Genomic DNA, 21,874 nt, shown 5'->3' with positions numbered 1-21,874 from the left:
TTCAGAATCATCATGCAGTCAGTCACACCATACCAGCTGCTCAGCTTCCTATTGGCTATCCCTCCTGGGAGGTGCCACATGACTAGCCTGAATGAATTCATCAAGCTGAAGAAAGTTGGAGAAGGAAAGAATTCTCTGAAGAGTTTAGACTTTGCTTGCCCTCTTCTTTAATCTGCTTTGTAACAGGATTCATCTGGCTTCAGTTAACTGCTGCATTCCTTATATTCTTTTACTTTGGGGAAAGTATTGCTCAGTTGTCTCACCTATGAAATGAGCTCTATCCTCTATAGCTTACAGGATTGTTCATAAACATCAAATGAAATGATAGGTAGGAAAAAGTTTTATAGCTTTTAATGTCATGTAAAAAATGAAGTGCGGTTATCATTAGATGATTAATTATTCAAGTTTAGGTTCAAGAGAGTGAAGGGAAGAAAGTTTAAGTGTTTTAATGAAATTTATTAAACTACTTGTATGCTAAAAACTATGCAAAGACTACAAGATAGGGGAAATTAGTAAGATGCAGCTTCTATCTCTCTATCAAAGATGGGATGTGTTGTTTAAGGAAGGGTATAAAGGAAGTAATATGGGGATTATAACTATGTTGCCGCACAGGAAGTTAAGGAAAAAGTTGAAACCCAATCTTATTGATAAAGGACTTTGATAAGCAAATATAGGACCAAAGTTAGTTCAGGAAGAAGAAAAAAGGGGTTGTTTCAAGAATACTGATTATCTACTATGTCCAGAATACAAGAAAAATAAAAGGGAGACAGAATTTGAAAACGGGTTACACAATATTGCAGAGGGCTTGAATGTTGAAGTAAACAAACAAGAACATCCAGTAAAAGTCCTGTGTCAGGAGTTTGATATGAGCTGCAATTTAGTAAAACCAATATGGCAACATATAGATAATTAATTGGTACAGATGATTCTGGAATGTGGCTCAACCTGGATCCAAGTAAAATACAGACTCATCTCTGATGAGCTGTGCAACTCAGTCAAGTCATAGATATTGAGAATGGTGAAGAGGAATAAAATAAAAATAGGGTCATAAAAGCAGAATTGACAGGATCAGGAGAGTGATCATTATGAACATGAAGTATGAAGTCAAAAAAGCCATTAGAAATGGAGCTGCCATAGTAAATCACTGGAGCCAAGAATTGGAGGAGTTGCAGGAGAGAGGAGAATAACAAGAAGAAGATTTAGCATCTTAGTCTGTTTTCTGCTGATATGACAGAATATCACAGATTTGTAATGCATTAAAAAAGAGATAAGTGGGGCTGGGAAGGTGGCTCAGTGGTAGAGGGCTTGCCTTGCATGCATGAGGCCCTAGGTTCAATTTCTCAGCACCACATAAGCGCAAAAAGCCAGACATGGTGCTGTGGCTCAAGTGGTAGAATGCTTGCCTTGAACTGAAGAGCTAAGGGACAGCACCCAGGCTCCAAGTTCAGGCCCCAGGACCAACAACAACAAAAATAAGGAAATAATTTTTCACAAATCTGGAGTCTAGGAAGTCAAAAAGCAAGTGTTGCAAGAGTTTTTCATTCAGTGTCATATCATGGCAGAGAGACAAACAAGATGAGCAAGACTGAACAGGAAATAAGACAAACTCCCCTTTTCAAATAACCAATCCTCTCCCTTGATAACAGTCTTAATCCATTCATAAGGTCAGTCCCCTGGTGACCTAATCACCTGGTAAAGGCTTCATCTCCTAATACTGCTGCTGTGGGGATTAAGCTTCCAAGACATGAACTTTAGGATACATTCAAAACCATAACAATGAGTAAATCAGAATGCAAAATTAATGGCATTTGAAGCTGTGTAACCTGAAGAGTTCTGAGGCAACCATAGATGGGGAAGGAAGGAATAGAAATGGCAGGGAGAGAATATTAGTGTCAATTTGCAGTGGTGTGCTCAAGTGGAAAATAACTAGCAGGAAAACTGGAGTTGTGAGTTACGGAAATAACATCCGAAGGAATGAGTACAAAGGAAATTTTTGACAATTATTGTGTTACTTTCATGTACCTTTAGAAATTTAACAAGAAAACAAAGAATTTTCTTCAACAATTAACTGGTCAGTTGTCCTAAGAATGAGGCAACATGTACATCTCTTAAGAACGTACTGTCAAGTGATGTGGAAAATTCTGCCATAAACACAAGTATTCTTCCTATAAAACAAATACCCAAGGTTTAAAACCAAAGGAGGAATCAAACAATGAAGCCCAGCCCAGGTCCCTGAATATCTGGAAAGCACTTGGGCTTTGATCCTCGGTTCTATCTAGACTAGGGATGCTGTCCCCAGGACCAGTCTTACAATGAACAAATAGGTCCCGTTGGACAGGGTACTGTCAGACCCTGTAGAATTATATGCATTTTCTTTAGGTTGCTTTTTTTTTCCTGAAGAAAATGGTCAGCTTGAGGTCGGTTGAAGAGTTCAATTTCCCCTTTTTGGTGAGAAGGGCAAAGTCCCCTCTGACTTCCCATGCTAGGCCCCCCGTCTGGCTTTAATTTATGGTTTAGTCCCCATTCAGTCAGAGAAGGAGCCAAGATGGTCCTCAAATGGGGCCTGCAATATGGGAGCCAGAGTGGACAAACAGATGTTCCCTCTAAAAGTGTCTAATAACCAGAGATAAATGTGCAGAAACAGACCCTTCCTCTTAGCTCATCCCTTTGTATGCTGTTTCAGATTAAGAGGTCACTACAACTCCCTCAAGAGTGCTCCATTTGTTGGTGGGATGGCTGGGTGGTCACCAACAAACAACATTCCAGTGCCTCATAAAAGCTGGTGGAGCAGGTACACATGTCTTCTGGAGGAGAGAGCCCTCCTCTTCTTGTCCTTCAAACTGACTCCTGCCTCCCAAAACAGACCTGGGTTTCCAGTCAGGGGTGCCTCTGGTACTAGGAACTAAGCTCTGGCTCTGTGTCCATTTTCCCCGTAGACTGGTATTACCAAGGCTCTGTATTCAGTGAAAGGGATGACACAAGCCTTGGAGGTGGCCTGATGTTTGAGCTGCAGAACTATGTCCCATCCTTGTTTGTAAGCTGAGGCTCAGACTTGGCAAACATACAGCAGAACATGAAACCACACCGAGCAATGGCTTCCGGAGCCTAAAGACTGACCTGGACAGTGGCCGGAGTGAAGGGCAGCTCCATGAACATCCCAGTTCCATCAGTGTCCCCTGGTTCCCAAGAGGCCTCTGCTTTGGCCCCTCTCTTTCCTCAAATGAGGCCCATCTAGGCCGTTACCAAAGTGCCTACAGAATCATGGATCTCAGGGCAGCCCTAGGTGGCCTTCACCTTCAGGGTCCCAAATCATGACTCATAGGAATCCTAGGGTCACTGGGACAGACAGGCAAGAGAAAGACAGACCACACTTGGGACATGGGCCTGGCTGAGTGTTCCAAATTTTCTGTGGTGCCCTGGGAAAGTTTCTTTGCCTCTCTGACCCTTAGTAATCTCGTGTGTAAAATGGAAACTCAATGAACAATAATGCACTGAAATGGTCTGGGTCCTTCTGTGCCTTCTAGCTCTAAGACTGGTTCTTTTTCATCTCTCTAAAAATCTCCTACAAGGCCCAGGAGAGAAAAGGCCTTGGTCCCAGCAGTTTCCTCTGACCACTGCTGAGGCACACGTGGCCATGTGTGTACTGATCTCACATGTTATTTCTCTGATCAACCTGCCCATGCCAAAGGCTTACCCTGGAACCTTTTCGTTTCACTTCTGTGTCTTTTCTTCTGTGGCTGGCTGGTAAAAGTACTCTCTAGTAGGGGTTCCCTAAGTTGGCTGAAATCATCATTCCTTTCATTGGCAGCCACTGAACACTTCACTCAGCACCAGTATGTGCTATTTACTAAACACTAAAAATTACTAAGAAATTGCGACATTTAGGCTTTTCCTCTCATAAAAGGGTTTGGAGGAGAAGAGGAGGGCTTGAGTTCCATGATGCCAACTTCTCTTCTGAGAGAGACACTCTCTCTGTTCTCCACGGAGGCTGAGCTGGCAGCAGATGCTTACAAGAGACACGTCACAGGGGTTCTTTCTTCCACACCTGCTCCAGATGCCACACCCTGCCAACCAACCCCACTTGCTTACCTGCTGTCTTATAGCTCCTGGCCCCTACAACCTATACTTCCTTTGCCTTAGGACAAAGGCACGGATTTAAGTTTTATAGAGTCTAGCTCCCATTCTACTTGGTCCATTTTTAAAGGCTTTTCACACTACACTTTCTTTCTCCAAAGTCTTATGTGATTTAGTGGGGGGGGGGAGTCTTAATATATGGTAACGGATAATGGCAGCCCCCCACCTCACTGTCTGGTGCTCGTACAATCCAGCCACTTTCATCCTGAATTAGCTTATTGCTACTGCCCCGACTGCCCCACCCCAAACCATTCCTACCCATTCGCAAGTCCCTAGGCTTTCCTGCCCAACTTTTTCCCTGACAAGTGCAGATGTGAACTGAGGATGCCGGCTCTCCCCATTCCCCCAGCCCTGTGTGTCAGGGGAGGGAGCTGGAAGAACTAGGCTGTGAGGCACTGTGCATACCAGGCCAATTATCCAATAACCTTGGAGGCAGAGAATCATGCAGATATAAAATTCTCCAAAGCCTAACTAACGCTCTTCTCCTTTCCCAAGGGCTGCCCAACTTCTCCAGGGAGAAGCTAGAGGACTCTTCCCATGGGGGCTGAGTCCTTGGAGTCCTCCAGAGAACTGTAGCCTCCAGTGAGTTCTCCATCCTACTGGTAGAGCTTCTACTTGGGAGAGCTCTTCCACAGGAATCAGGAGGCCTACATCCTGGCCCCATCTACTGATGGCATGATGGACTGTGTAACCATGGGCAAATCTCCACCCAGTACTGACAGTGTGGGAACTGCGAAGTACAAGGCTAACAACCACTGTCACCAAGTGTTGGCTGCCTGGGTTATGCCAGTTCTGCGGTCGTCCTCTCTGGGTTGTCATCACCTAACATCTGAGTTAATCTCATGAGCCTCATCCCCCACACTCTCAGACATCCTTAACCCACAGCTGTCCCTGCGAGCCATCTGCTCTGCCTCCCTCCTCCTCCTCCTCCAACTGGCCTCAGATCTCCAGACCTATGAAGCAGATCGGAAAGAAGACCCTAACCATGTAAATTGATTTGAACTCTTCTATGGCTAGAGAGCTCTACCATGGATGATGTCTGGAGAGGGATGGAGCCCACAGCTCCACAGGGCTATTTTTCTTTTAAGGAAAGCAAGTACTCCTCAGACCAGAGAACATTTTGCCTTCCTTTTTGACTCCAGGCTCCACATGCAGCCAGGTTCAATCATGATTCATCCTACCATGTTACTGCAAGAATTTAACAAAAAGTTTCTAGTGATTTTTTTCCTGATACAAGGTAGATGGGCAAAGAGAGGGCCATAGTTTTTTATCTTCTACCAAGGGCAGAGATAAGAACCTCCAAAAGGGGCAAATTAGCAGTCTGTAGATGTCCAGCAGGAAGAAGGGCCCTAGAGATGCTGGCCCCTGGTAGAACATGGTTCCCTTTCTGTGGCTAAAGGAAGAACAAACATGGAGACTCCTAGTGGGTAGATAGAAAGTTGCAGGCAATTCTTCAGAAGGAGTCATTTGCCTTGCAACATGATTTCTGAACTGATCGTGTCGCTGCTTTACTTCAAGTTTTCGCAGGACATTTGGGTGTTCACTTAGAGAAATCAAATAAAACTTGAAGCTTACAAGATAAGAGAACCCAATGGGAAATATTGTTTTCCACATTTTTTATCAGCATCAATTAGTTGTAAAGGGGGGATTCATCTCAACATGCCCATATAGGCACACAATGGACCCTGATCAGATGCCTCCATCATTCTCCCTCCTCCCTCCCCACTTTTCCCAATCCTATCTCAAAGAGCCTCACTGTTCCAGTCCTCTACATGTGTATGAAACATGATGACCTTCACCCTCCTGTATGTTCTCCATTCACCCTCACTTCTCCCACAAGAACTGACTCCCAGGAAAGGATCTGTTTTACATCCCTGCCATTCATACTTTAAGTATCTATTAATCATTGAAAGGGGTTCCACCATGGCATTTCACACATGTATACTTACCACACTAATCAGATTGACCCCTTGTTTGCTTACTCTCACCTTGCCCACCCCTACTACCACCTATTATCCACAGCTCTCAGTGAGTAGACACAAAGTATTGCAGTCTTGTTTACCCTTTCACATTCTCTTTTCCTCTCCCTATATCCTCTAATTCCCTCTAACAATCCCCCAATTACAAGCATGGTTTTGTGTGTGTGTGTGTGTGTGTGTGTGTGTGTTTTCCTGTATTTGCTTGTATATTTTTTTAAAATTTTTTATGTCAATCCTAGTGCCTGAACTCAGGGCACGGGTTCTGTCCCTGAGCTTGTTTGCTCAAGGCTAGCACTTTACTACTTGAACCACAACTCTACTTCCACCTCTTTGGTAGTTAATTAAAGATAAAACATCTCATGACTTTCCTGCCTGGGCTGGTTTCAAGCTGTGATTCCCAGTAGCTAGGATTACAGGGGTGAGCCTCAGGTAGATGTCTTGCTTGCTTGCATATCTTTTGGATCTGGAATATGTATATGAGGGGGAAAAATGCAACCTATGTCCTTTGGAACCTGGTTTACTTTGCAAAGTTTCCTCTTACTCTGTGAACCACTCCACCAAACAGTTTTTTCTTGTAGGATTCAGGAGTTCTTGAGGTGCTTTCTTAATCTAGCTTGTACCCACGCAGGTCTACTAAGGCCAATGGAAGACAGGGTAACAATGGATATCTGGGAGACAAATGGGATTTATCTCTGTATTATAGAAATATTTCAGTTCCTTCCATGATATAATCAGTCAAGAGAAATAAGGCCAGTTACTTTCCTGGTATGTACAGAGCCTCTTCCTCACACAGGACCCAGACTGTCACGGTGGCAGGAGATGCGTCATGGCCTCCTCAATGCTGAATCATACAGAGGCCAACACTGCCCGGCACCATTAGTTCCACCTGACTGGGGCTCTACTCTCTCTGCCAGGAAAGGCTCCTCTTGTCCCTTAGTAACCTCATGCCTGCTGCTTCTTCTCAGGACTCATTCACTACACAGGTCCTCTCATATCCACCTCTTGAAGGAAGCCTTCTGAGACCTTCTACCCCTCTCCTAAGCTCCCTTAGCCTTGACTACCTGGCCCACCAACCATCCGCCCTGTTCTCCCTCAGCTCTATGCATCTATCTGAGGTGAGGCACCTCAACCTGGCCCCTCAGTCCCTGGGCACTCTATAGAGTCTGCAGGCCTCAATGCAGAACAATGTCTCTGGACCACCTCAGTCTGCTATGAAGACATTTGGTTGTCTGCCACCAGGAAATTTGGGTGGCAAACTCCAGCTCAGGAAGTGATCCTGCTTGGGGCCACTACAACTTCCTGGAAGCACAGAAGCTCCCGGGTGTCCTCTTCAGCACTTCTACCTGAGGCATGGTGGAAAGAGGAGGTCGGGTTGCAAAATAGCCTAGAACTATGGATCTGCAGTCCTAGAAGTGAACTCTGGTTCAGCCTCAGCAGTACCCTGTGTCATACCATGTTCCTGACCCCCCATGTCCTCTTCCTGTGAGCTATCCCTCTCACAGTAGCACATGACAGACTTGACAGTATTGTACAACCACACTGGCTGGCAGATGGTAGGCACTAAGGAAAGGTTTGAATGTACAAATGAATGGGGAGGAACCCATGGCTTTCCCTAGCCAGGTGAGCCTGGATCTGCAGGGGTCTGCCTCTAGAAGCCAGCCACTATACACGTCTCCATACAGCCTAGCTCTCTGAACTGTCTTGTTGCTTGCAGAAACTCTCTCACTGGACAGAACACACGTTTCCCGTCAGCTTTATTTGCATGATAGCTTGCTTACAAGCAGGGCATTCTGTTCTTGGAATTTCTTGTTAAAATATTTCATTTAATTAAGTTTTTACAACCAGCTCTGCTTTGTGTCTGTCAGAAGGTAGATTCCAGTGCAGCGCTCACTACCCTCAGTTCTCTGGGAGGCCGGGTCACTAAGACTCTGGGAGAGCAAAGCTGAGATCCTGAGGCTGCATTCTGAGTCTGGAGAGCCTTCTTAATCACTTCACAAAGGTTGAGTGTGTCAAAAGCTAGATCCCCATCACAGGCCCCGCTGGACATCAAGAGGCCACTAGAAACATTGTCTGAATGCTCCCTGGTAGGCTTTCTCTCAACATATATCTGAGCCCAAATGGCATCCTGAGAAGGTTGTTGTGAACAATCACAGGCACTCTGTGTACTCTCAGAAACCCTCCTCAAGACCCAACCCTAGTCCCAGAATTACTCCCAGAATGCTTCCTCACTCCTTACCTCTGACTGTTCCAGCCTTGCTCTAGCCTTCCTCCCTGTAAACCTTCAAGGCCCATGGTTAGAACTGCTACCCTTCCCTATCTACCCTCCACATGTGAACTATTCCTCCCCGCTGTCCTTCCTCCTTCCTATAGCCAATCTGCACACACCTGGGCCATGGAGGAGCTCCCCTATCCCTTCTACAGCCCCAGGGTCAGGATCCAAACTCAACTCAGCAAGTCTTCCTTTTCCCACAAAGCCTGGCTACTTACTACTCCCTATGGGTAACCAGGATTGTGGCACAAAATGTGATTCTATCACATTCGTTTTAAAAGACTACAGACCATCTATGTCTAACAGGTAAACAAGCATACATACACCAACAGAAAACACAACAGGGATGGGGGAAAACGCATGATTGGCAAGGTGTTCTCATGAGGGTGTATCTGAGGCTCAGGACAGAGCCCTGATAATTCTCTAGATTTGCACACACGCACACACACACACACACACACACACACACACACACACATACATACACACACACACACCATCCACCTTCCAGTCCTACTGCAAAGCCCAGCTCCACAGTGACGAGGCAAGGAAAATGGGGCTGCTCCCAAATCACCCCACTTCACCACCAGGCTGAGGCTGTCCCTTGACCTGTCACAGGGTGGCACTGGAGGCTGAGATCTGCCATTTTGGGGCTCCTTTTCCTCCTCAGCAGGTGGTCTCTTGACCCCACCCCATACCTGGCCTAAGAGAACCACCATGGCCCTTGGATAATTCAAGCTCCTTGAGGCGTTGCTAAGAGGCTGGCTGCCACCTGTCAGGAATGTGCGGTCAGGGATGTGGCAGAATGCGCTGTTTTCCCACACTCGTATTTTAAAAGGTTACAGACCATGTGTGCATAATAGGCAGAACATTAGGTCACTTGTCTCACTTAGAACAATAATCCATTTTGCTAGGGGTCAGGTTGACACAAAGAATCTGTCCGGACCAGGTCTCTTGATGAGACTTAGCCCTCCCTTCAAACTAATGAAATTTTCAACTCATGAGTACTTGAGTTAATAAAGTGTGCCACACATCTGCTCAAGCCACTGGCAGAAGAAAGCCCTGGGGTTCAATTTTGAGATCACTGACATAATGTTTGAGTGGTCTCCCACTGGCACCCAGCAGGACACCAAATTAAGGAAAGCCCGACAATGAATGTGTGAGAAAAAAAACATTAGTGTATAAACACAGAGGCCAAGGCCCCTGAAGGGAGGGTGAGCCCAGCGGGGCTGTGGAATTGTGGAGGGAGGGAAGGCGGGAGCTACGGCTGGGGCTTCGCACCAGTAGCCTACAGGTAATGAATTATTTTAAAAGGAAATTGGCACCAACATGATCTTAGGTCAAAAAGATTTAAAAAAAAAAAACAAGAAAGAAAAAAAATAAATAAAAGGGGCATATCCTCTATGGTTGGTGAATGAAATGCAAAAGTATAATGTGGTCAGTTGTGGACCAAATACCAAGCTGGAGGTGAGAAGATAATCCCCCAGAAGAGGCTCAGATCTAAGGCCTGTAGACCCCTGAGAATTTGCTGCCACAGGCTTGGAGAGGTGAGGATTGATGGTTTGCCCACTCAGGCCTGCTGAAGGGTAGGAGGAAGAAGCCACTTGCTCACCAGGACAAACTAGCCACTGGCTTCCCCTGCTGCCCACAGATAGAAAATCAAACTTAAAATTCTTCAGTGTGTACAAACCTGCATGGGCTCCCTGCCCTAGACTCGGGAAGACACTGAGAGGAAAGGAAGGAAGGTGAGCGAAGATATTTTTGTGACCTTCCCTTGGATAAGAAACAGAGGCCTCCTCCCATCCACAGCTTGTCTCCCAGGAAATTCCGTGGCCCCGTTAAGATGGGGCCAGTCATGCCATCCCCCAAGAAGGTGAAGAAAAAGATGCATCCGTCAGATCTGAGCCTTCCTTGGGCAGCCAGGAAGAGTATAAGTAGGATCCTAGGAGCCAGAATAGATGTGGCCCTGCTGTCACACTACCTAAACAGATCTAATTCCAGAAATTCAAAGGGCCAGGGAAGAGCCACATGGAATCCATGCACACCTGGCAGAGCCTTCCACCCCAGGTGGACTCTGCTACGACATTTTGGTCAGAGTGGTGAGATGCTCACTCCTGGTTCTTAGTTCCTTTTCTCTGTCAATTAATCTACCTCAAGAGCCTAGTGTGGGCTTCAGGAATTACCCCACAGGGCACACAAAGGGGCTAGGTAACACAAACAACACACAGGCATAAGAAAATGAACTGCATTTCACCACAGGAGGAAGCCTTTGGACCAATGGCAGCCTCCCCCTCAGTGAGTCACAACCAGCCCCAGGACATAAAATGAAAGCGGTTCACAACTGCACCTCCAGAACTTTCCCAGCATGCTTCCACCTCTTCCCTTCTCTTCCTCGGTGATATGCCATCTCTATACCCTCATAAAGCTCCCAGAACACTTCATCCAGTGAGCCTTCCCACACTTCACCTCTACAGAGACCCCACTCTTTTTCTGGCTGTCACCTCCTATGGGTGTGGCTGGGCCTGAGATTCACCAGGCTTGCCCCCTCTCAAAAGCCCCTATGTGGGACCCAGACCCCTAACAAGGCTCAGCAAAACCTCGGAGATCAATTTGTGCAGAGCTAATCCTAGCCACAGGTCTTCAAGGATGCTCGGTGCCCACCCTAACAGGAAAGGCTGAGCTCCCCTCCTGGGGTCCATCTCCCAATGAGAGTTAGGCCAGTGAGAGGGAAGTCATGGGAAGGAGGGGCCAGTCCTCATAAGAGAGGATCACCATGATTGATGATGCTCCCAGCATTCCCTGAGGCTCTCCAAGCAACTGCCTGGGCTGCCATGGAATGCAGTGCGAGCTGCCTTCCAGGGCCTCCACGCCCCTCCTAGAAGTGCCAGGGCTTCGTTCTCTGCCTGAAGAAATGTCCACACTCACAGATTCTCAGCATTCAGCCCAAATTTCATCAAAGGGAAAGAGGTTTTGCCCTCTTTCCTATCCTCTAACTGAGGCCTAGAAAGAACAGACAGGTCATCTGAATTCTAGATTCTACTTACTCATGCACAGTCAAGGCTTAATGCAGGCTTCTGAGCTGTCCTGTACCTCCATTTCTACATATAGAAAGTAGGAAAAAGAAGAGTATTTAGCTCAGAGAATTCCTGTGAAGATGATAAAAGTTACTGTGTGGGAACTGTTTGAGTAGTATCTCACATAATGTAAATGCTCCCAGTGATACTCACAAGACACCATGTTGAAAATGAACTATAGAACTTGTGGGGGAGAGAGATCAGGAGGGACAAGACTTGAAGAAAACAAGGTAAGAAATGTAGTCATTACCTGACTTACGTAACTGTAAGTCTGTATATCACCTTTATAATATTTTTAATATAAGTGTTCTATTAAGTGCTTGCTATTTTCATTCTCTTACAATCTGCCTTCAGAAACCTGTCTCACTAGCCATCCACCACTCCTTCCCACACTGTCCTCAAAAGTACCTACTGATTTCTGTAATGTGTAGTATCTGGGTCCTGAGAGCCATGTCTTGACTGATTTTCTGCCTCTTCTCCTCACTTAAAGGCAAGCACGTACATTGGTCTACAAGTGAATGAGAAGTTCTTCTGGGGATAGGGTCAGCGTAGATGGTGGACTTGGACAAGTCAGCCGCTCCATTCAATAGGGAAGATGCTCAGTGAGCACCTCCTCCCCCACAGTCACAGGAGGGTCCACAGAAAGGAATGGAAGCAAGTGACCCAGGTGATCAACTTAGAAATTCAATGAAAGTAATGAAGACATACCTGGCATCAATGCCTCACAAAGTCCCACCATGAGCCATGGAACCCAGAACTCAGCAAAGGAAGCATAGCCGTCCTCACGTGGAAGTTTCTTATGCCTCTGTTAAGTCCCTGTGACACCTCTGGAGACCGCAGCAGGCCAGTCTGTGCAATGACATGGTTGCATCAAATGGTCTTGAAAGGCTGTACCACTATCATCCTCATCACCATCATCACCAAGATAAACCATGACAAGACTCATCTGTAGATGCAAGGCAGTGCTAATGAGGTAACAGCAAACCCACAGTAACCTAGGGTAATCTGTATTTACAGATGGGGTTAAGTGTGATTTATAAACAGCTAAGTGGGATTAAGATCTAGATCTGCATCAGCTCCTAGATGATACCTGGAAACATACATTATGTTATTTTGTAATAAAAAATGATGGCACCAATAGCATTTACAAGTTCCTCATGTCAGGCACATTTGCATAGGTGTTACCGTACTACATCTTTATACCAACCTTACTAAAGAAGGTTACAACTATCCCAATTTTATCCAAGGTTAATTAACAGAGATCTCTTAACATGCAAATCCTATTGCTTTACATCTGTGTTGTAAATCAAAAACCCACTTTAACCATGGCATTGTCCTAACGATTTGCCCAAGGTTATCTTTGGTCACCAAAGTTCTGCTGTCAAGCAGAACTGATATTTGCTCCAGTAACATAAGGAAAGCTTCCAACTATTAAAATATGGTAATATAATTGTACCAATTAGTTCCTAGCTGCTGCCTCATTTCTGCAAATGCTCCTGTGCATTTGTCATTCTGGACCCTCCCATGGGTTCCTGTGGGCCTTCCATGGCCAATTCTGAGATACTGAAAGTATCCATTATGGTTGCCTGCAGGAGGCTGGATTCTAAATATTCTAAGTGCTACCCCTTGGTGACAATTCCCTAAGTATCTACACAGGCATGTAGGTGCACATTACACTCTTAACTGCCTGATACCTCCACAGCTAGAACACAAGGATACAGAACTGCCTAAGTGCTGGCACAGGCCTCTACACACACACCACATAAACGTATGCCCCTATGTACACACACACAAACATCACCGTCCACCTACCCTCTACATACACTACAGCTCAGCCTCCGCTGGGTGCATCTCTGCAGCTGCCAGAGACACCCCATTCTAAGCCTGATTATCAGCCTCTACTCTAGAAACCAAGAGCTGAGCTACCTGGGACATGAAAGCAGAGGGGACTCAGCAGCCCTGTTCAGATGGTCTGATTTGGAGAGGACCAAAAGAAAGTCTTATCACCCTGGCCTGAAGTACTCACACAGGACTAGTACACATCAATGCTTGGCTTAAGAGCTGCTCCCTCAACTAAGGAGAAGACACCTGGTCACAGGCAGCCAGTTGTGGTGGCCAGTAGTCACTGAGCTTCTAGCTGGACCACGTATTCATGCAACTATTTTCAGGAAGGAGATAAGGAGTCTTGGTTCTGCCTGTGACATGTGAGACCAGCCTGATACCAATTTTCCTGCTGGATCATTCCTCAGACAGTCCGTTGCTCTCCATGGGGGTACTCCAAGACACACAGTGGATATGGTTCTCTGACATTTGTTGAACTTTCCAGCACACAGCATTATAAATAGCACTTTGCTCTCCAATCAACTGTGGAAGTCAGCCCTGAGCAAGGAGGCCCGGCACTGCCTCAGATCCTTACCTCTTATTCCAGCTGGTAACACTCAATGCCAAGCAACAAGCGCAGAAGGGATGGAGTGTATTCCATCATCAACTTCCCCTTGTGTCACAGTAATGCCACAGCTGTCAGCCTCTGCGACTTCTGCTAGAGTCATCACAAGTCATTTGTGCCTCAGAACCACACACGTCCCTCTCAGCTCAGACCGTTTATTCAGTTACTTCCAGAGACATCTCATCTTATAGCCAGAAACACAGCTGAGACTGCAAGGAAAGATGTGCAGTGCCTGAGTGCGTCAGGTATAGAAATAATTGCCCTTTCTCTCCTGGAGAAAGGATATGCTCCTTCACATGGGCCCAGAATCAAATTCCTGCAGAGTGTTTGACTATGGCAAGATTCTCCAAAAGTTGAACTTAACCCACCTGAAAGACCCCATTCTAGGGCCAGCCAGAGCCCTGCTGGTGGAGAAATGCACACTGTCCCTGTTCCATTCCATGCAGAGGAACCTCTGGGGAATTCCAGAAGTGACACTGATGGATCCAATTCTCATGCCTGATTGACAAGAGGGACAGAGCTGTGCTTCGGGAGCCATTCTCCAGAGTCACGGCCCCTGAACCAAGCCACTCTCTCCTGGGGCCACCCACCTGCCTTTAGCCTGAAGTGAGCACTGCACCTCTGCTATATGCAGAGATCATGTGTTACAACATCTGTGGCATCTCCACCCCTGGCAGAAGACCTAGCACAGAGATGAAACAAAGCCACAAAGCAGAAGCTTCCCTGCTTTAAGAAAAAACAACCAATTATTACAAATGAGGGAATAATGGCTCAATAGCTATGTACATATGACCATATAAAATGATGCCAATCACAACGAACTCCAAAATATGGAAACAAGAGGCTGTTTTTAATATACTGTGTGAAGTTATTTCTTTTTTCTTTCATTGTTGCCCTTTGGTTTATCCTGTTGTCACTGTATTTGATTTTGGTACCCTGTGTCTATCTGATTCAGGGAAGGGAAGGAGAACAACAAAATGGTGAAATAAAGGACAAAGGGGGAACCAATGCAACAGCGATACTCACTAGACACTATGTCAGAAATGAACTTTACAATTTGGGGAAAAGGGAGTTGGGAGGAAGGCATCGTGAAAGAAAATGAGGGAGGGGGTAACTCACTACCTTACTTATGTAACTGCAACCCCTCTGCAAACATGATTTAAAAACAAACCTCTTTAAGCTGTCTGCAGGCACTCTGACCTAAAATGACCTTGAGAGCCTGACAGAATGAAAAGTCCGAGCCCACGCAGTAAGTGAAGATAGGCTCCTCAGCCTCAGATGCAAGGAGAGCTGCCAACAATTACAGTGCCACAGGGTTGGCATCTCTGCACAGCAAGGAGCAAACTCGTGCTTCACAACAGAGGCCATGGCCCCATAAACTCACTGACGGTTTGGGCCTTCAGAAGAGTCTACTTTGCAAAGTGCACGTGTTGAGTCTACCTCCGCTCACTACCCTTGTGCCACCTGGCTGGAAAGAAGGAAATGAACATGAGAAGCAGATCCCTGGGTGGCGTGGACCAGCAGATCCATGGAGCGGACCAGAATTCTCCCCATTGTTCACTGTGACCAGCCCTTTGCTTCTATAAGCAGCTGTGGGCTGAGAAAGCAACTTGTCCATCTCTACCCAAAGGAGACTGGTAGCTTATACATAGCATCCATTTTTAGAGCGGCTAAACTGGCTTTCAAGCCAGAGTCAAAACTCAAACTACATACCCACAGCCTAAGTCTGTCATGGTCTTCACAGCTGCTCCCCGCCCACTCCCTGCCAAGTGGAATTCTCAAGACTATGAAGAGCTCACTGAGATGGAAGACCCATGATAGAGCAGACCGAGAATTAGTCTCAATCCTCTCTGTGGAGCAGAAGGTCCTCTCCCCTGGCCTTACCATACCCTGACTTTACAGTCCGTGTTCCTCGCCTTAGGCCAGCACAGTGGGAGGAAGCTTGGGAAACAGTCAGCTGAGTGAACTACTCTGCAGCTCTGAAGATAATCTGGGTCACTTCATCTCACTCTTGTGACTTCAGGATGAATTTATCAAGGACTGAGTGTGCACAGCATGCACAGCAACATCTCTACTTGGGGTCCGCAATCCCCAAACCAACAGGTCTGAACTCCAGGAGCCAGAACCACTCCTTTCCTCGCTAAATGCAGACTCTCATTTTCTTGAACTCTGGCCTCTAGCCTGCTAGGGATGTGACTGGTAAGCCCTAAAACCTCAAACAGACCCTAAGTCATAAATCCAAATCCTTCAAACTTACATGGTCATCTTATTCTTATGGACTATATAGTCTCATACCAAACTAGCCTTTACTTATAGGCTAAAACATATCCTTACCCAATTAACCAGAAATTGCAAAACTGGTAGAAAATGAACTTTAGCCTGTTCTTCTCAGCTCCATCCTTAGCAAGGATCTTATACAGAACCTTGTACAAGAAAGTACTACAATGAGCCTGGATTCTTCTTCTGCTTTTCTAGCTGTACCTTGTGCTTAAGAGTCCCAGAGCTCCTGTAACTAATCACTGCGCTCTTGTGTTTTAAGCAGCACAAATCTATTGTCTTGGTTCTAAAGGCCAGAACTCATAAATCAAGGCATTAGCAGGTTTGGCTCCTTCTTAGGGCTGTGGGGAAGAACCTGCCCCATGCCTCTCACCCTGGTTTCTGATCGTTGCAGGCAATCTGTCTTTTCTTGATGTGTGGCAGCATATCTCCAACTCCTGCCTTCGTCTGAATATAGTGTTCTCTGGTGTACTTGTATCCAAACTCTGACAAGGACCAGCAGTATTGGATTGGGGCCCACCCATAAATAATCTTATCCTAAATAATTACATCTGCAAAGGGTCTACTTTGAAAAAAAGGCATATTCACGGGTGAGTGAAGGTTCTAACTAGGTGTAAGGACTCCAACATGTGAATTTGGGGAACACAATTCAACCTAAAACAGTGTCTACATCCAGGCCTCTCTCCATCAGATCTCCATTTTTTCCAGGGTCCAAAGGGGACCTTAAGCCCTGTGCCTTTAAAGGATAAATGATTCCTCAAAGCCCCAAGTCTTGAACCTTGTGTTTCACCCTCCTTCCAGACCATGGGTTGGTACTCTGCCCCTCCCTAATCTTCATTCCTTTCTGGTCCCTGTTAGTACAGGGTCCCCCTGTAGACACCGCCCAGAGAGCCAATCGAACACACTGGTCAAAGTCAGCATTTCTCAGCTGGAAGGAATTAAGTTGTGGCATAGTTACCTTTAACCCGAACTCTCCCAAGGGTTTTCTGCTTTCCTTCTGTACAAAGTTAGGAAAAGGAGACAGAGCAATGAGACACACTATCCAAGGCCCAGAATGTTTGTCAAATGTCAGGTCATCTGGAGCAATGTTTATTAAAATCTCAGAAACAGGAGATCATTATGTTAAGCAATATAAGCCTACTGAGAAAGACAAATATTGCATATTCTCTCTCCTATGCAGAATCTGTGTCAAAAAATGGCACAGGTATAAAATGGGGACTCTCTGCTTCAAGGTAAAAATGACTGGGGAGAGAATAAGAGAGGATGAAATCTGGCGGTGGCTCATACATCTAATTCTAGCTACTCAGGAGGCGGAGATCTGTTCTAAGCCAGCCCAGGCAGGAAAATTCATTAAATTCTTATTTCCAATTAACCACCAAGACGCTGGAAGTGGAGCTGTAGTTCAAGTGGTAGTTGCTAGCCTTGAGTGAAAAAGCTCATGGACAGACGTAGGCCCTGAGTTCAATCTCCAGAACCAGCACAAAGAGAGACAGAGACAGAGAGAGAAACAGAGAAAGGCTGATGGGTGGTGTGAATAAGCCTGAAATACTTCATATGCATGTATGAAAACAAAATAATTCAAAATTGTTTTAAAAAGAGGAGAGGGAGGCTCCTTGGCACAGGCTGAAATTTTCTTAATAAAGACCCAGAAACACAACAAATCAAAGAAAGGTTGGACAAATGGGATTGCATGACTCCTTTTGTAATAGCCCCATAAAAAATAAAATACCTAGGAATTAACTTAACTAGATAAGAAATGTATTCATTACCTTGCTCATGTAATTGTAAGCCCTCTGTATGGTATTTTCACAATAAAAAAATCATTAACAAAAAAAAAAAGAAGTAAAGAACCTCTACAATGAAAACTTTAAAAACCTAAAAAAGGAAATTAAAGCAGGACTTAGGAAGTGGAAAAACCTCCCATGCTCCTGGATTGGAAGGATCAACATTGTGAAAATGGCAATACTTTCCAAGGCTATCTACAAACTCAATGCAATACCTATCAACATTCCAACCTCATTCTTCAAGGAAATAGAAGAAGCAATCAAAAAATTTATATGGAGCAATAAAGATCCCGAATAGCAAAAACAATCCTTAACAGAAAGAACAGTGCTAGAGGAATATCAATACCAAATTTCAAACTCTACTACAAAGCCATAGTAATCAAAACAGCTTGGTACGGGCACAAGAAGAGACCTCAGGACCAATGGAATAGAACTGAAAACACAGAAATGAACCCACAGACCAATAGGCACCTAATCTTCAATAATCTTCTGTAAATAGTGCTGGCAAAATAGGTTAATTACCTGTAAAAACTAAAACTAGATCCTTATATATCACCCGGCACAAGAATTAACTCCAAATGGATCAAAGACTTCAGAGTCAAAGCAGATACCCTGAAAACATTACAGGACAAAATAGGAGAAACCCTAGGTCTCCTTGGAACAGGCCAAAATTTTCTTAATAGAGATGCAGAAACACAACAAATCAAAGAAAGGTTGGACAAATGGGATTGCATGAAGCTGCAAAGCTTCTGCATGGCAAAGGACATAGCTACCAAGATCAATAGAAAGCCCATGGATTGGGAGAAGATCTTCACTAGCCATACAACATACAAGGGCCTCATATCTAAAATATACTTAGAACGCACAAAATTAAGTCCTCCAACAACAAATTCTCAAAGAAAAAACCACCCCATTAATAAGTGGGCTAAAGACTTAAAGAGAGACTTCTCTGAAGAGGAAATAAGAATGGCCAGTAGACATATGAAGAAATGCTTAACTTCTCTACCCATAATAGAAATGCAAATCAAACCAACATTAAGATTCCACCTCACCCCAGTTAGAATGGCTATAATCAAGAAATAGAATAAAAACAGATACTGGAGGGAATGGCCAAAAGGGAACCCTACTGCACTGTTGGTGGGAGTGTAAACTTGTTCAACCACTTTGGAAAGCAGTATGGAGATTCTTCAAAAGACTCCACACAGAGCTTCCCTATGACCCAGCAATCCCATGTTTGGGCATTTACCCAAAAGATCACAAACAAGACCATACTAAAGGTAACAGCACAACTATGTTTATTAAAGAATTATTCATCATAGCTAAGATATGGAACCAACCCAGATTCCCTTCAGTAGATGAATGGATCAAGAAAATGCTATATATACATACATATATATGTACATATATATACACATATACATACATATATACATATATGTATATATATGTGTGTGTATATATATACATAAAAATATATATATTGGAATTCTATGCCTCCATCAGAAAGAATGACACCACCCCATTTGTTAGGAAATAGAATGACTTGGAAATTATATTAAGTAAAGTAAGCCAGGCCCAAACAAACATGGGTCCCATGGTTTGCCTTATTTGCAATTACTAGTATACGTCTAGGACAAGCAGAAAAGGACAAAAGCTATGTACATATGACCATATAAGATAATGCAAAGTGTGGCTGGGAAGGTGGCTCAGTGGTAGAGTGCTTGCCTTGCATGCATGAGGCCCTGGGTTCGATCCCTCAGCACCACATAGGCAAAAAGAAAAAAGCCAGAAGTGGTGCTGTGGCTCAAGTGGTAGAGCACTAGTCTTGAGCTGAAGAGCTGAGGGACAGCGCCCAGGCCCAGAGTTCAGGCCACACGACCGGACCCAAAAAGTAAAATGAACCTCAAAATAGGGACACAGGAGGTTTTATCTTTGTTGGTGTTGTTTTTAATGTACTTATAATGTACTATGTGATTTTTTTTGTTTCTTTTGTATGTTCTTCCCACATGGTACAACCCCTATTGTCACTGTATTTGATTCCAGTGCCCTGCATCTTTTTTTTGTCAGCCTTAAAGCACTGTCCATGAGCTCTTCAGCTCAAGGCTAGCACTCTACCACTTGAGCCACATTGCCACTTCCAGTTTTCTGGTGGATTATTGGAGATAAGAGTCTCATGGACTTTCCTTCCCAGGCTGGCTTTGAACCATGATCCTCAGATCTCAGCCTCCTGAGTAGCTAGGATTACACCTGTATCTTGTATATACATTTTTCTAATTTGGGGAGGAGAAGGGAAATAACAAAATGCTAAAACAAGAATACGGGTTGATCCATTGTAACCATAGATGTACAAGACATTATGTTGAAAATGAACTTTACCACTTGGTGGGGGGAAGAAGAGTTAGGGAGGTGGGGAGGGAAGGAATGGTAGGGGAAAAACAAAGAAGGGGTAACAATGCTTGATAGGAAATGTACTCATTACCTTACTCATGTAACTGTAACCCCTCTGTACAGTATCTTTACAATAAAAATATATATTAAAATTTTAAAAAGAGTGGAAGGAGCTAGGAAAGAATAATTGATGGGTAAAAATTGATCAAAGCAAAAAAGTATACATATTATATGTGTAATATATGTATATATGAAAATAAATAAGTAATAACAATAACAAATAAGTTAGTAATAATAATAAAAGTATATATGAATAATAAATAAGTAAAACTCCTTTGTATAATTAATATATGATAAAAAATGCCTTTGAAAAAATCTCAGAAATATCCTTTGGTCCTCTTCTTATCAGTTCCTTTTCCAAACCATCAGGAGAAAGGCCCACGAAGAGTATGATGGTGAGTACTGAGTTTTTAGGGTCTAGAAACTTCTACATTCTGCTGGCTTTGTCACTTTTGAGCTTCTAAACCCTCAACATCAATTTCTTCATGTGTAAAAGATGTATTACAGTAGGAAATAACTTGTTGCAAAGGCGCTAGTTAGAAAGCACTGAGCTCAATGACTGGCACACCTAACATAGTCAACCAGCAATCTCCATTATTAACGTCAGGAGCTGGAGGAACTAAGCCTGGGTTGCTGGGCATAAGGGGGGAATAGTGAGTCCCTAAGTAACCTACCTATCCAATAGCTGTAGTAAAAGGAGTGCTAGTCACCTTTGACTTCTAAAATGGGCCTCAGCCAGGCGCCGGTGGCTCACACCTGTAATCCTAGCTACTGAGGAGGCTGAGATCTGAGGATCATGGTTCAAAGCCAGCCCTGACAGGAAAGTCAGTGAAACTCTTATCTCCAATAAACCACCAGAAAACCGGAAGTGGCACTGTGGCTCAAGCAGTAGAGTACTTGCCTTGAGCTGAAGAGCGCAGGGACAAAGCCCAAGCCCAGAGTTCAAGCACAAACCGACAAAAATAAAAATAATAAAATAAATAAAAATAAAATAAAATAAAATGGGCCTCATTCAAGACATTCTCTTGGATTTAAGACAATGCAGAAAGGGAATGCTCTCTTTATTCCTGCTGTCTGTGGTTCCCTTTCTGAAGTACACTGGCTGTAGGCTCTCCTTCCTCTGAATTACTGGTTTTATCTCATGAGAACAATCCCCCTGCCAATCTACCTCAGGAATCTTCTTAGAAGGAAAGGGGATTGTGAAGAGCATATTGTACAAAAAGTACTGACTAGGAGTTGAGCAACTGGGCTCTGGTTGGTTATATGACCTAATGTAAGTGATAGCTATGGGATTTTAGGCCCCAGAGAGGTCACCATTTAACTTCTCCAAAGGGAAGAAGGATAGTAGTCACCATGTCCATGGTCCTCATGGTGTTTCTGCCAAAACTTTGACAATCATATGTTCTCCTTCTTCCCTTCACTCTGCTCTTAGAAACAGGCCATCAAAAGTAGTACTCAAAGGC

The sequence above is a fragment of the Dipodomys merriami genome, unplaced genomic scaffold, assembly GCF_024711535.1.
Source record: "Dipodomys merriami isolate MVZ:Mamm:240054 unplaced genomic scaffold, mDipMer1.0.p SCAF_17, whole genome shotgun sequence".
NCBI lineage: Eukaryota > Metazoa > Chordata > Mammalia > Rodentia > Heteromyidae > Dipodomys > Dipodomys merriami.
Note: the sequence above shows the minus strand (reverse complement) of the source record.